This window comes from Chiloscyllium punctatum, chromosome 18 (genome assembly GCF_047496795.1).
Source record: "Chiloscyllium punctatum isolate Juve2018m chromosome 18, sChiPun1.3, whole genome shotgun sequence".
Classification (NCBI taxonomy): Eukaryota; Metazoa; Chordata; class Chondrichthyes; order Orectolobiformes; family Hemiscylliidae; genus Chiloscyllium; species Chiloscyllium punctatum.
The window spans coordinates 61,980,088-61,992,032 of NC_092756.1; the positions used below are offsets into that span (position 1 = coordinate 61,980,088).

Here is an 11,945-nt window from a genome sequence, read left to right on the forward strand (position 1 = left end):
GACGAAAAGATTTTGCCACAGACTGCGACGGTAAGCTCCGCAAAAACGTAATTCTTTAAAGCAGGTGTAAGCGACACAACGTTATTGGGGTACACCGCGTGGAAACAGATACTTCGGTGTATCTCGTCCATGCTCACCACAAAGCCAAAATTAAACAAGTCCCATTAAACAACGAGCTAACGGAAACAGAAAGGTGAAAGGTCGAATGGCTTCAACTTTCAGTGCTGGATGCCACTGAGCTGCAGCGGGGCCGACCGAGGCTTGTTTCTGTAGTGTAGTGGTCATCACGTTCGCCTTACACGCGAAAGGTCCCCAGTTCGAAACTGGGCAGAACCTGCTTTGCTCTTCAACTGCTGCCTTTGACATCGACAAGAACGGAGCTTTCTTGCTTGCTTTCCCATTTGCAAACCTGCCTTCGAGTCTGCTCGAATAAATCGTCGCTCGTAGTGCAATGCAATGCTGCTCCGTTTAATTACTGTGCAAAAGCATTGTAAAGTTTTTCTCCAACCTGGTTCTGATCATATGCCATTCTGTTTGAGAGTGTCGTTACCCCCTTCTGATCCTTCCACGAAAAGCATTACCGCATTCGCATTCCTTGCGCAGGCGGCCCGGTTCAAAGACAGGGAAGAAGCTGATGTGCTGGTGTCACAGTGCACCACGGATTCCTCAACTAGTCTGTCTGTCAAATGTATCCCAAAGTCGTCTCTGAAAGACCTCATTTGGAAGGTGTCTGTCGTTATTCAACGTGTGAGAATTGACACCAGAGGTCCTGAATCATGTTTTGGAGCAGTTCGCACGTTAGTGGCTCATTCAATCAGCAACAGCAATGAAAGAAATTCCACTCTCAGAGGAACCACTGAACCTTTGCTTTCATAGCGTCGCTAGTATTAAGGTGCGCCCCGAGATCTAAGCCAGGTTGGAACGGAAACGGAGGAATCGACAGAGAGGCTACAGAATGACATCGCATCCATTTGGTTTTCATTAAATCACTGACGAGCAGGAAAATGTAAACGGGGAGGGCGAGTGGGGAAGTGAGGCAGTTGCAGCTCTGGAGAAAGTCCGTCGTTGTGATTCACTCAGCAACCAGAGACGTGACGGTGACTCAGGCGTGAGAGCTCTTCACATCGTGAACAAAAAGCAATCAAGGGCAGTTAGCACCTCTTCCGGAGTGGGGGTGGGGTGAGGTAATTACCTTTTGACTTCTGTTACTATGTTCGGAAACTGCCTTTTGGATTGAGGTGAAGAGAAACTGCATTTCTAAAAAGCACCATGGAACTTGTGAAACTTTATTGAGTCGCTTTTTCTCATCGATTCCCACACAGGTTTCCAACTCAGTTGGTATCCATGAGGCTCATGTCCAGGTGCAATCTGCAGCAAATTGCACGGTTAGGTAAAAGGCAAGGAAAGTGGCATCTCGAACCGGCCCCGAGGTCAGACCTTCCTCACAATGTAATCTGTCCTTCTCGGATTGTAATGCTACCTCCGGTTTTAGGGTGGAACATTCTTTGGGAACCTTATTCTGCAAAACAGACACAGTGACTGAAACTATGCTGCACTGTATGATTTGGGACACGGCCTGCTCAGCTTTGTGCATTTCCCCTGTAGTCCGGTGTGTTTCATGTTCCGTGTAAACGTGAAAGTTGTCCTGTTTCGAGCAATGGGTGAAATCATTGAGCAAAGCAAGAATCGAAATTGCAGTAATGTCAAGTAGCTCATGGTAATTTGACCCAATCATAACCGATCATATATTCTCACGCACTCACAGATACATCTGTAGCTGAATCGAGTCTGAGAAGATAGACTCAGTTTACCAGTGATTTTTGTCTGGATTGATGGGCTATCGTTAACTGCTGAGAAATTGATATTGTAGACGGGCACATCCCAGCAGCTGTGCGAGTCGGAGAGGGATCATGGAACCCTTTTCACGTGAGTTTACATCTGTTGTTATGCAGGAACACAATTGGAAGTGCAAGAAAATGGAGGCGCGGGATTAAGCCTCCAGTCTCGACAGAGGCGTGGGTTCGAATCCCACCGCTGCCATTTCTGCGGAGCAGCTAGTTTAAATGCTGTTTCGATCCACTGTGGCATTTCTGTTTAAAACAGAAGCAAAATGAGTTTGCTTCCCGGGGAATTGATTGTGGTGTTGGAAAGTGCCGAATTTTCCAAAGTGTCTGTGCTGTCATGATCGTGTTCGCCTCCCGCGTGGAAAATCGCCAGCGGCTCTCCTGTTGCTTTCTGTTCCAGGCAAGTTGAGCTTTTACTGGAACCGAATGGAGACTGCTATTTCATCGTTGTTGCGAAACAGAGTCCTACGGTGACTCGACTCGTCGTTATTTGGTTTTCTGGCCAATGAGAAAATCGTTCCAATGTATTTCGATGTCATATGTTATTGAATTTCTCCCACTTCCTTCATTTCAGTCCTGGAGTCATCGGAAGGGAAAGGTAATCTAATCGAGACTGTGATTGGTGAAATTCACTTTTTATGGCCCATTCTTATTATGTTCTTTTTTTGTCTCTTTGCAGCATTGTCTGGGAAGTGGTGGTGCACTCAGGCTCCAGTATGTTTGAAAGAGTAGTTTGGAATTGCCCTGTTGTTAGTTGTGTGATTACGTTATGGCTCATGCCCCCTGACTGTCTCACATTTCGCATTCATGCTCGCTGTGTCTGAAAATGCATTTGGTTTTCCCGTTTTGTTTGTGTTCCGTGTTAAATGCTTTCTGTTTTGCGATTCGCTCAATACATTACGAATTAACAGGGTTTCTGAGGTAACTTCCAGCTGCAAAAATCCTCAACTGAGAATCTGGGAAATTTTCACGGAGTATGGTCAGTCGGAGCAATAGTAAGGAAGTCGTTCGTTTCTGCAGTGTTTCACAATGCTACCTTTCCCGTGAGCAGTCGAACAGACGAAAAGATTTTGCCACAGACTGCGACGGTAAGCTCCGCAAAAACGTAATTCTTTAAAGCAGGTGTAAGCGACACAACGTTATTGGGGTACACCGCGTGGAAACAGATACTTCGGTGTATCTCGTCCATGCTCACCACATAGCCAAAATTAAACAAGTCCCATTAAACAACGAGCTAACGGAAACAGAAAGGTGAAAGGTCGAATGGCTGCAACTTTCAGTGCTGGATGCCACTGAGCTGCAGCGGGGACGACCGAGGCTTGTTTCTGTAGTGTAGTGGTCATCACGTTCGCCTTACACGCGCGAGGTCCCCAGTTCGAAACTGGGCAGAAACTGCTTTGCTCTTCAACTGCAGCCTTTGACATCGACAAGAACGGAGCTTTCTTGCCTGCTTTCCCATGTGCAAACCTGCCTTCGAGTTTGCTCGAATAAATCGTCGCTCGTAGTGCAATGCAATGCCGCTCCGTTTAATTACTGTGCAAAAGCATTGTAAAGTTTTTCTCCAACCTGGTTCTGATCATATGCCATTCTGTTTGAGAGTGTAGTTACCCCCTTCTGATCCTTCCACGAAAAGCATTACCGCATTCGCATTCCTTGCGCAGGCGGCCCGGTTCAAAGACAGGGAAGAAGCTGATGTGCTGGTGTCACAGTGCACCACGGATTCCTCAACTAGTCTGTCTGTCAAACGTATCCCAAAGTCGTCTCTGAAAGACCTCATTTGGAAGGTGTCTGTCGTTATTCAACGTGTGAGAATTGGCACCAGAGGTCCTGAATCATGTTTTGGAGCAGTTCGCACGTTAGTGGCTCATTCAATCAGCAACAGCAATGAAAGAAATTCCACTCTCAGAGGAACCACTGAACCTTTGCTTTCATAGCGTCGCTAGTATTAAGGTGCGCCCCGAGATCTAAGCCAGGTTGGAACGGAAACGGAGGAATCGACAGAGAGGCTACAGAATGACATCGCATCCATTTGGTTTTCATTAAATCACTGACGAGCAGGAAAATGTAAACGGGGAGGGCGAGTGGGGAAGTGAGGCAGTTGCAGCTCTGGAGAAAGTCCGTCGTTGTGATTCACTCAGCAACCAGAGACGTGACGGTGACTCAGGCGTGAGAGCTCTTCACATCGTGAACAAAAAGCAATCAAGGGCAGTTAGCACCTCTTCCGGAGTGGGGGTGGGGTGAGGTAATTACCTTTTGACTTCTGTTACTATGTTCGGAAACTGCCTTTTGGATTGAGGTGAAGAGAAACTGCATTTCTAAAAAGCACCATGGAACTTGTGAAACTTTATTGAGTCGCTTTTTCTCATCGATTCCCACACAGGTTTCCAACTCAGTTGGTATCCATGAGGCTCATGTCCAGGTGCAATCTGCAGCAAATTGCACGGTTAGGTAAAAGGCAAGGAAAGTGGCATCTCGAACCGGCCCCGAGGTCAGACCTTCCTCACAATGTAATCTGTCCTTCTCGGATTGTAATGCTACCTCCGGTTTTAGGGTGGAACATTCTTTGGGAACCTTATTCTGCAAAACAGACACAGTGACTGAAACTATGCTGCACGGTATGATTTGGGACACGGCCTGCTCAGCTTTGTGCATTTCCCCTGTAGTCCGGTGTGTTTCATGTTCCGTGTAAACGTGAAAGTTGTCCTGTTTCGAGCAATGGGTGAAATCATTGAGCAAAGCAAGAATCGAAATTGCAGTAATGTCAACTAGCTCATGGTAATTTGACCCAATCATAACCGATCATATATTCTCACGCACTCACAGATATATCTGTAGCTGAATCGAGTCTGAGAAGATAGACTCAGTTTACCAGTGATTTTTGTCTGGATTGATGGGCTATCGTTAACTGCTGAGAAATTGATATTGTAGACGGGCACATCCCAGCAGCTGTGCGAGTCGGAGAGGGATCATGGAACCCTTTTCACGTGAGTTTACATCTGTTGTTATGCAGGAACACAATTGGAAGTGCAAGAAAATGGAGATGTGGGCGTGTTGGTAGTGTGGCCGAGCGGTCTAAGGCGCTGGATTAAGACTCCAGCCTCGGCAGAGGCGTGAGTTCGAATCCCACCGCTGCCATTTCTGCGGAGCAGCTAGTTTAAATGCTGTTTCGATCCCCTGCGGCATTTCTGTTTAAAACAGAAGCAAAATGAGTTTGCTTCCCGGGGAATTGATTGTGGTGTTGGAAAGTGCCGAATTTTCCAAAGTGTCTGTGCTGTCATGATCGTGTTCGCCTCCCGCGTGGAAAATCGCCAGCGGCTCTCCTGTTGCTTTCTGTTCCAGGCAAGTTGAGCTTTTACTGGAACCGAATGGAGACTGCTATTTCATCGTTGTTGCGAAACAGAGTCCTACGGTGACTCGACTCGTCGTTATTTGGTTTTCTGGCCAATGAGAAAATCGTTCCAATGTATTTCGATGTCATATGTTATTGAATTTCTCCCACTTCCTTCATTTCAGTCCTGGAGTCATCGGAAGGGAAAGGTAATCTAATCGAGACTGTGATTGGTGAAATTCACTTTTTATGGCCCATTCTTATTATGTTCTTTTTTTGTCTCTTTGCAGCATTGTCTCGGAAGTGGTGGTGCACTCAGGCTCCAGTATGTTTGAAAGAGTAGTTTGGAATTGCCCTGTTGTTAGTTGTGTGATTACGTTATGGCTCATGCCCCCTGACTGTCTCACATTTAGCATTCATGCTCGCTGTGTCTGAAAATGCATTTGGTTTTCCCGTTTTGTTTGTGTTCCGTGTTAAATGCTTTCTCTTTTGCGATTCGCTCAATACATTACGAATTAACAGGGTTTCTGAGGTAACTTCCAGCTGCAAAAATCCTCAACTGAGAATCTGGGAAATTTTCACGGAGTATGGTCAGTCGGAGCAAAAGTAAGGAAGTCGTTCGTTTCTGCAGTGTTTCACAATGCTACCTTTCCCGTGAGCAGTCGAACAGACGAAAAGATTTTGCCACAGACTGCGACGGTAAGCTCCGCAAAAACGTAATTCTTTAAAGCAGGTGTAAGCGACACAACGTTATTGGGGTACACCGCGTGGAAACAGATACTTCGGTGTATCTCGTCCATGCTCACCACATAGCCAAAATTAAACAAGTCCCATTAAACAACGAGCTAACGGAAACAGAAAGGTGAAAGGTCGAATGGCTTCAACTTTCAGTGCTGGATGCCACTGAGCTGCAGCGGGGCCGACCGAGGCTTGTTTCTGTAGTGTAGTGGTCATCACGTTCGCCTTACACGCGAAAGGTCCCCAGTTCGAAACTGGGCAGAAACTGCTTTGCTCTTCAACTGCAGCCTTTGACATCGACAAGAACGGAGCTTTCTTGCTTGCTTTCCCATGTGCAAACCTGCCTTCGAGTTTGCTCGAATAAATCGTCGCTCGTAGTGCAATGCAATGCCGCTCCGTTTAATTACTGTGCAAAAGCATTGTAAAGTTTTTCTCCAACCTGGTTCTGATCATATGCCATTCTGTTTGAGAGTGTAGTTACCCCCTTCTGATCCTTCCACGAAAAGCATTACCGCATTCGCATTCCTTGCGCAGGCGGCCCGGTTCAAAGACAGGGAAGAAGCTGATGTGCTGGTGTCACAGTGCACCACGGATTCCTCAACTAGTCTGTCTGTCAAATGTATCCCAAAGTCGTCTCTGAAAGACCTCATTTGGAAGGTGTCTGTCGTTATTCAACGTGTGAGAATTGGCACCAGAGGTCCTGAATCATGTTTTGGAGCAGTTCGCACGTTAGTGGCTCATTCAATCAGCAACAGCAATGAAAGAAATTCCACTCTCAGAGGAACCACTGAACCTTTGCTTTCATAGCGTCGCTAGTATTAAGGTGCGCCCCGAGATCTAAGCCAGGTTGGAACGGAAACGGAGGAATCGACAGAGAGGCTACAGAATGACATCGCATCCATTTGGTTTTCATTAAATCACTGACGAGCAGGAAAATGTAAACGGGGAGGGCGAGTGGGGAAGTGAGGCAGTTGCAGCTCTGGAGAAAGTCCTTCGTTGTGATTCACTCAGCAACCAGAGACGTGACGGTGACTCAGGCGTGAGAGCTCTTCACATCGTGAACAAAAAGCAATCAAGGGCAGTTAGCACCTCTTCCGGAGTGGGGGTGGGGTGAGGTAATTACCTTTTGACTTCTGTTACTATGTTCGGAAACTGCCTTTTGGATTGAGGTGAAGAGAAACTGCATTTCTAAAAAGCACCATGGAACTTGTTAAACTTTATTGAGTCGCTTTTTCTCATCGATTCCCACACAGGTTTCCAACTCAGTTGGTATCCATGAGGCTCATGTCCAGGTGCAATCTGCAGCAAATTGCACGGTTAGGTAAAAGGCAAGGAAAGTGGCATCTCGAACCGGCCCCGAGGTCAGACCTTCCTCACAATGTAATCTGTCCTTCTCGGATTGTAATGCTACCTCCGGTTTTAGGGTGGAACATTCTTTGGGAACCTTATTCTGCAAAACAGACACAGTGACTGAAACTATGCTGCACTGTATGATTTGGGACACGGCCTGCTCAGCTTTGTGCATTTCCCCTGTAGTCCGGTGTGTTTCATGTTCCGTGTAAACGTGAAAGTTGTCCTGTTTCGAGCAATGGGTGAAATCATTGAGCAAAGCAAGAATCGAAATTGCAGTAATGTCAAGTAGCTCATGGTAATTTGACCCAATCATAACCGATCATATATTCTCACGCACTCACAGATACATCTGTAGCTGAATCGAGTCTGAGAAGATAGACTCAGTTTACCAGTGATTTTTGTCTGGATTGATGGGCTATCGTTAACTGCTGAGAAATTGATATTGTAGACGGGCACATCCCAGCAGCTGTGCGAGTCGGAGAGGGATCATGGAACCCTTTTCACGTGAGTTTACATCTGTTGTTATGCAGGAACACAATTGGAAGTGCAAGAAAATGGAGGCGCGGGATTAAGCCTCCAGTCTCGACAGAGGCGTGGGTTCGAATCCCACCGCTGCCATTTCTGCGGAGCAGCTAGTTTAAATGCTGTTTCGATCCACTGTGGCATTTCTGTTTAAAACAGAAGCAAAATGAGTTTGCTTCCCGGGGAATTGATTGTGGTGTTGGAAAGTGCCGAATTTTCCAAAGTGTCTGTGCTGTCATGATCGTGTTCGCCTCCCGCGTGGAAAATCGCCAGCGGCTCTCCTGTTGCTTTCTGTTCCAGGCAAGTTGAGCTTTTACTGGAACCGAATGGAGACTGCTATTTCATCGTTGTTGCGAAACAGAGTCCTACGGTGACTCGACTCGTCGTTATTTGGTTTTCTGGCCAATGAGAAAATCGTTCCAATGTATTTCGATGTCATATGTTATTGAATTTCTCCCACTTCCTTCATTTCAGTCCTGGAGTCATCGGAAGGGAAAGGTAATCTAATCGAGACTGTGATTGGTGAAATTCACTTTTTATGGCCCATTCTTATTATGTTCTTTTTTTGTCTCTTTGCAGCATTGTCTGGGAAGTGGTGGTGCACTCAGGCTCCAGTATGTTTGAAAGAGTAGTTTGGAATTGCCCTGTTGTTAGTTGTGTGATTACGTTATGGCTCATGCCCCCTGACTGTCTCACATTTCGCATTCATGCTCGCTGTGTCTGAAAATGCATTTGGTTTTCCCGTTTTGTTTGTGTTCCGTGTTAAATGCTTTCTGTTTTGCGATTCGCTCAATACATTACGAATTAACAGGGTTTCTGAGGTAACTTCCAGCTGCAAAAATCCTCAACTGAGAATCTGGGAAATTTTCACGGAGTATGGTCAGTCGGAGCAATAGTAAGGAAGTCGTTCGTTTCTGCAGTGTTTCACAATGCTACCTTTCCCGTGAGCAGTCGAACAGACGAAAAGATTTTGCCACAGACTGCGACGGTAAGCTCCGCAAAAACGTAATTCTTTAAAGCAGGTGTAAGCGACACAACGTTATTGGGGTACACCGCGTGGAAACAGATACTTCGGTGTATCTCGTCCATGCTCACCACATAGCCAAAATTAAACAAGTCCCATTAAACAACGAGCTAACGGAAACAGAAAGGTGAAAGGTCGAATGGCTGCAACTTTCAGTGCTGGATGCCACTGAGCTGCAGCGGGGACGACCGAGGCTTGTTTCTGTAGTGTAGTGGTCATCACGTTCGCCTTACACGCGCGAGGTCCCCAGTTCGAAACTGGGCAGAAACTGCTTTGCTCTTCAACTGCAGCCTTTGACATCGACAAGAACGGAGCTTTCTTGCCTGCTTTCCCATGTGCAAACCTGCCTTCGAGTTTGCTCGAATAAATCGTCGCTCGTAGTGCAATGCAATGCCGCTCCGTTTAATTACTGTGCAAAAGCATTGTAAAGTTTTTCTCCAACCTGGTTCTGATCATATGCCATTCTGTTTGAGAGTGTAGTTACCCCCTTCTGATCCTTCCACGAAAAGCATTACCGCATTCGCATTCCTTGCGCAGGCGGCCCGGTTCAAAGACAGGGAAGAAGCTGATGTGCTGGTGTCACAGTGCACCACGGATTCCTCAACTAGTCTGTCTGTCAAACGTATCCCAAAGTCGTCTCTGAAAGACCTCATTTGGAAGGTGTCTGTCGTTATTCAACGTGTGAGAATTGGCACCAGAGGTCCTGAATCATGTTTTGGAGCAGTTCGCACGTTAGTGGCTCATTCAATCAGCAACAGCAATGAAAGAAATTCCACTCTCAGAGGAACCACTGAACCTTTGCTTTCATAGCGTCGCTAGTATTAAGGTGCGCCCCGAGATCTAAGCCAGGTTGGAACGGAAACGGAGGAATCGACAGAGAGGCTACAGAATGACATCGCATCCATTTGGTTTTCATTAAATCACTGACGAGCAGGAAAATGTAAACGGGGAGGGCGAGTGGGGAAGTGAGGCAGTTGCAGCTCTGGAGAAAGTCCGTCGTTGTGATTCACTCAGCAACCAGAGACGTGACGGTGACTCAGGCGTGAGAGCTCTTCACATCGTGAACAAAAAGCAATCAAGGGCAGTTAGCACCTCTTCCGGAGTGGGGGTGGGGTGAGGTAATTACCTTTTGACTTCTGTTACTATGTTCGGAAACTGCCTTTTGGATTGAGGTGAAGAGAAACTGCATTTCTAAAAAGCACCATGGAACTTGTGAAACTTTATTGAGTCGCTTTTTCTCATCGATTCCCACACAGGTTTCCAACTCAGTTGGTATCCATGAGGCTCATGTCCAGGTGCAATCTGCAGCAAATTGCACGGTTAGGTAAAAGGCAAGGAAAGTGGCATCTCGAACCGGCCCCGAGGTCAGACCTTCCTCACAATGTAATCTGTCCTTCTCGGATTGTAATGCTACCTCCGGTTTTAGGGTGGAACATTCTTTGGGAACCTTATTCTGCAAAACAGACACAGTGACTGAAACTATGCTGCACGGTATGATTTGGGACACGGCCTGCTCAGCTTTGTGCATTTCCCCTGTAGTCCGGTGTGTTTCATGTTCCGTGTAAACGTGAAAGTTGTCCTGTTTCGAGCAATGGGTGAAATCATTGAGCAAAGCAAGAATCGAAATTGCAGTAATGTCAACTAGCTCATGGTAATTTGACCCAATCATAACCGATCATATATTCTCACGCACTCACAGATATATCTGTAGCTGAATCGAGTCTGAGAAGATAGACTCAGTTTACCAGTGATTTTTGTCTGGATTGATGGGCTATCGTTAACTGCTGAGAAATTGATATTGTAGACGGGCACATCCCAGCAGCTGTGCGAGTCGGAGAGGGATCATGGAACCCTTTTCACGTGAGTTTACATCTGTTGTTATGCAGGAACACAATTGGAAGTGCAAGAAAATGGAGATGTGGGCGTGTTGGTAGTGTGGCCGAGCGGTCTAAGGCGCTGGATTAAGACTCCAGCCTCGGCAGAGGCGTGAGTTCGAATCCCACCGCTGCCATTTCTGCGGAGCAGCTAGTTTAAATGCTGTTTCGATCCCCTGCGGCATTTCTGTTTAAAACAGAAGCAAAATGAGTTTGCTTCCCGGGGAATTGATTGTGGTGTTGGAAAGTGCCGAATTTTCCAAAGTGTCTGTGCTGTCATGATCGTGTTCGCCTCCCGCGTGGAAAATCGCCAGCGGCTCTCCTGTTGCTTTCTGTTCCAGGCAAGTTGAGCTTTTACTGGAACCGAATGGAGACTGCTATTTCATCGTTGTTGCGAAACAGAGTCCTACGGTGACTCGACTCGTCGTTATTTGGTTTTCTGGCCAATGAGAAAATCGTTCCAATGTATTTCGATGTCATATGTTATTGAATTTCTCCCACTTCCTTCATTTCAGTCCTGGAGTCATCGGAAGGGAAAGGTAATCTAATCGAGACTGTGATTGGTGAAATTCACTTTTTATGGCCCATTCTTATTATGTTCTTTTTTTGTCTCTTTGCAGCATTGTCTCGGAAGTGGTGGTGCACTCAGGCTCCAGTATGTTTGAAAGAGTAGTTTGGAATTGCCCTGTTGTTAGTTGTGTGATTACGTTATGGCTCATGCCCCCTGACTGTCTCACATTTAGCATTCATGCTCGCTGTGTCTGAAAATGCATTTGGTTTTCCCGTTTTGTTTGTGTTCCGTGTTAAATGCTTTCTCTTTTGCGATTCGCTCAATACATTACGAATTAACAGGGTTTCTGAGGTAACTTCCAGCTGCAAAAATCCTCAACTGAGAATCTGGGAAATTTTCACGGAGTATGGTCAGTCGGAGCAAAAGTAAGGAAGTCGTTCGTTTCTGCAGTGTTTCACAATGCTACCTTTCCCGTGAGCAGTCGAACAGACGAAAAGATTTTGCCACAGACTGCGACGGTAAGCTCCGCAAAAACGTAATTCTTTAAAGCAGGTGTAAGCGACACAACGTTATTGGGGTACACCGCGTGGAAACAGATACTTCGGTGTATCTCGTCCATGCTCACCACATAGCCAAAATTAAACAAGTCCCATTAAACAACGAGCTAACGGAAACAGAAAGGTGAAAGGTCGAATGGCTTCAACTTTCAGTGCTGGATGCCACTGAGCTGCAGCGGGGCCGACCGAGGCTT

General features: G+C 46.4%; 1 non-coding gene across 1 annotated transcript; it reads left to right on the forward strand.

The window, feature by feature from the left end:
* Nucleotides 1–6,104: 6,104 nt before the first annotated feature.
* Nucleotides 6,105–6,177, forward strand: trnav-uac (transfer RNA valine (anticodon UAC)). The gene has a single exon. It is a non-coding gene; the product is annotated as a tRNA-Val (tRNA).
* Nucleotides 6,178–11,945: the final 5,768 nt, after the last annotated feature.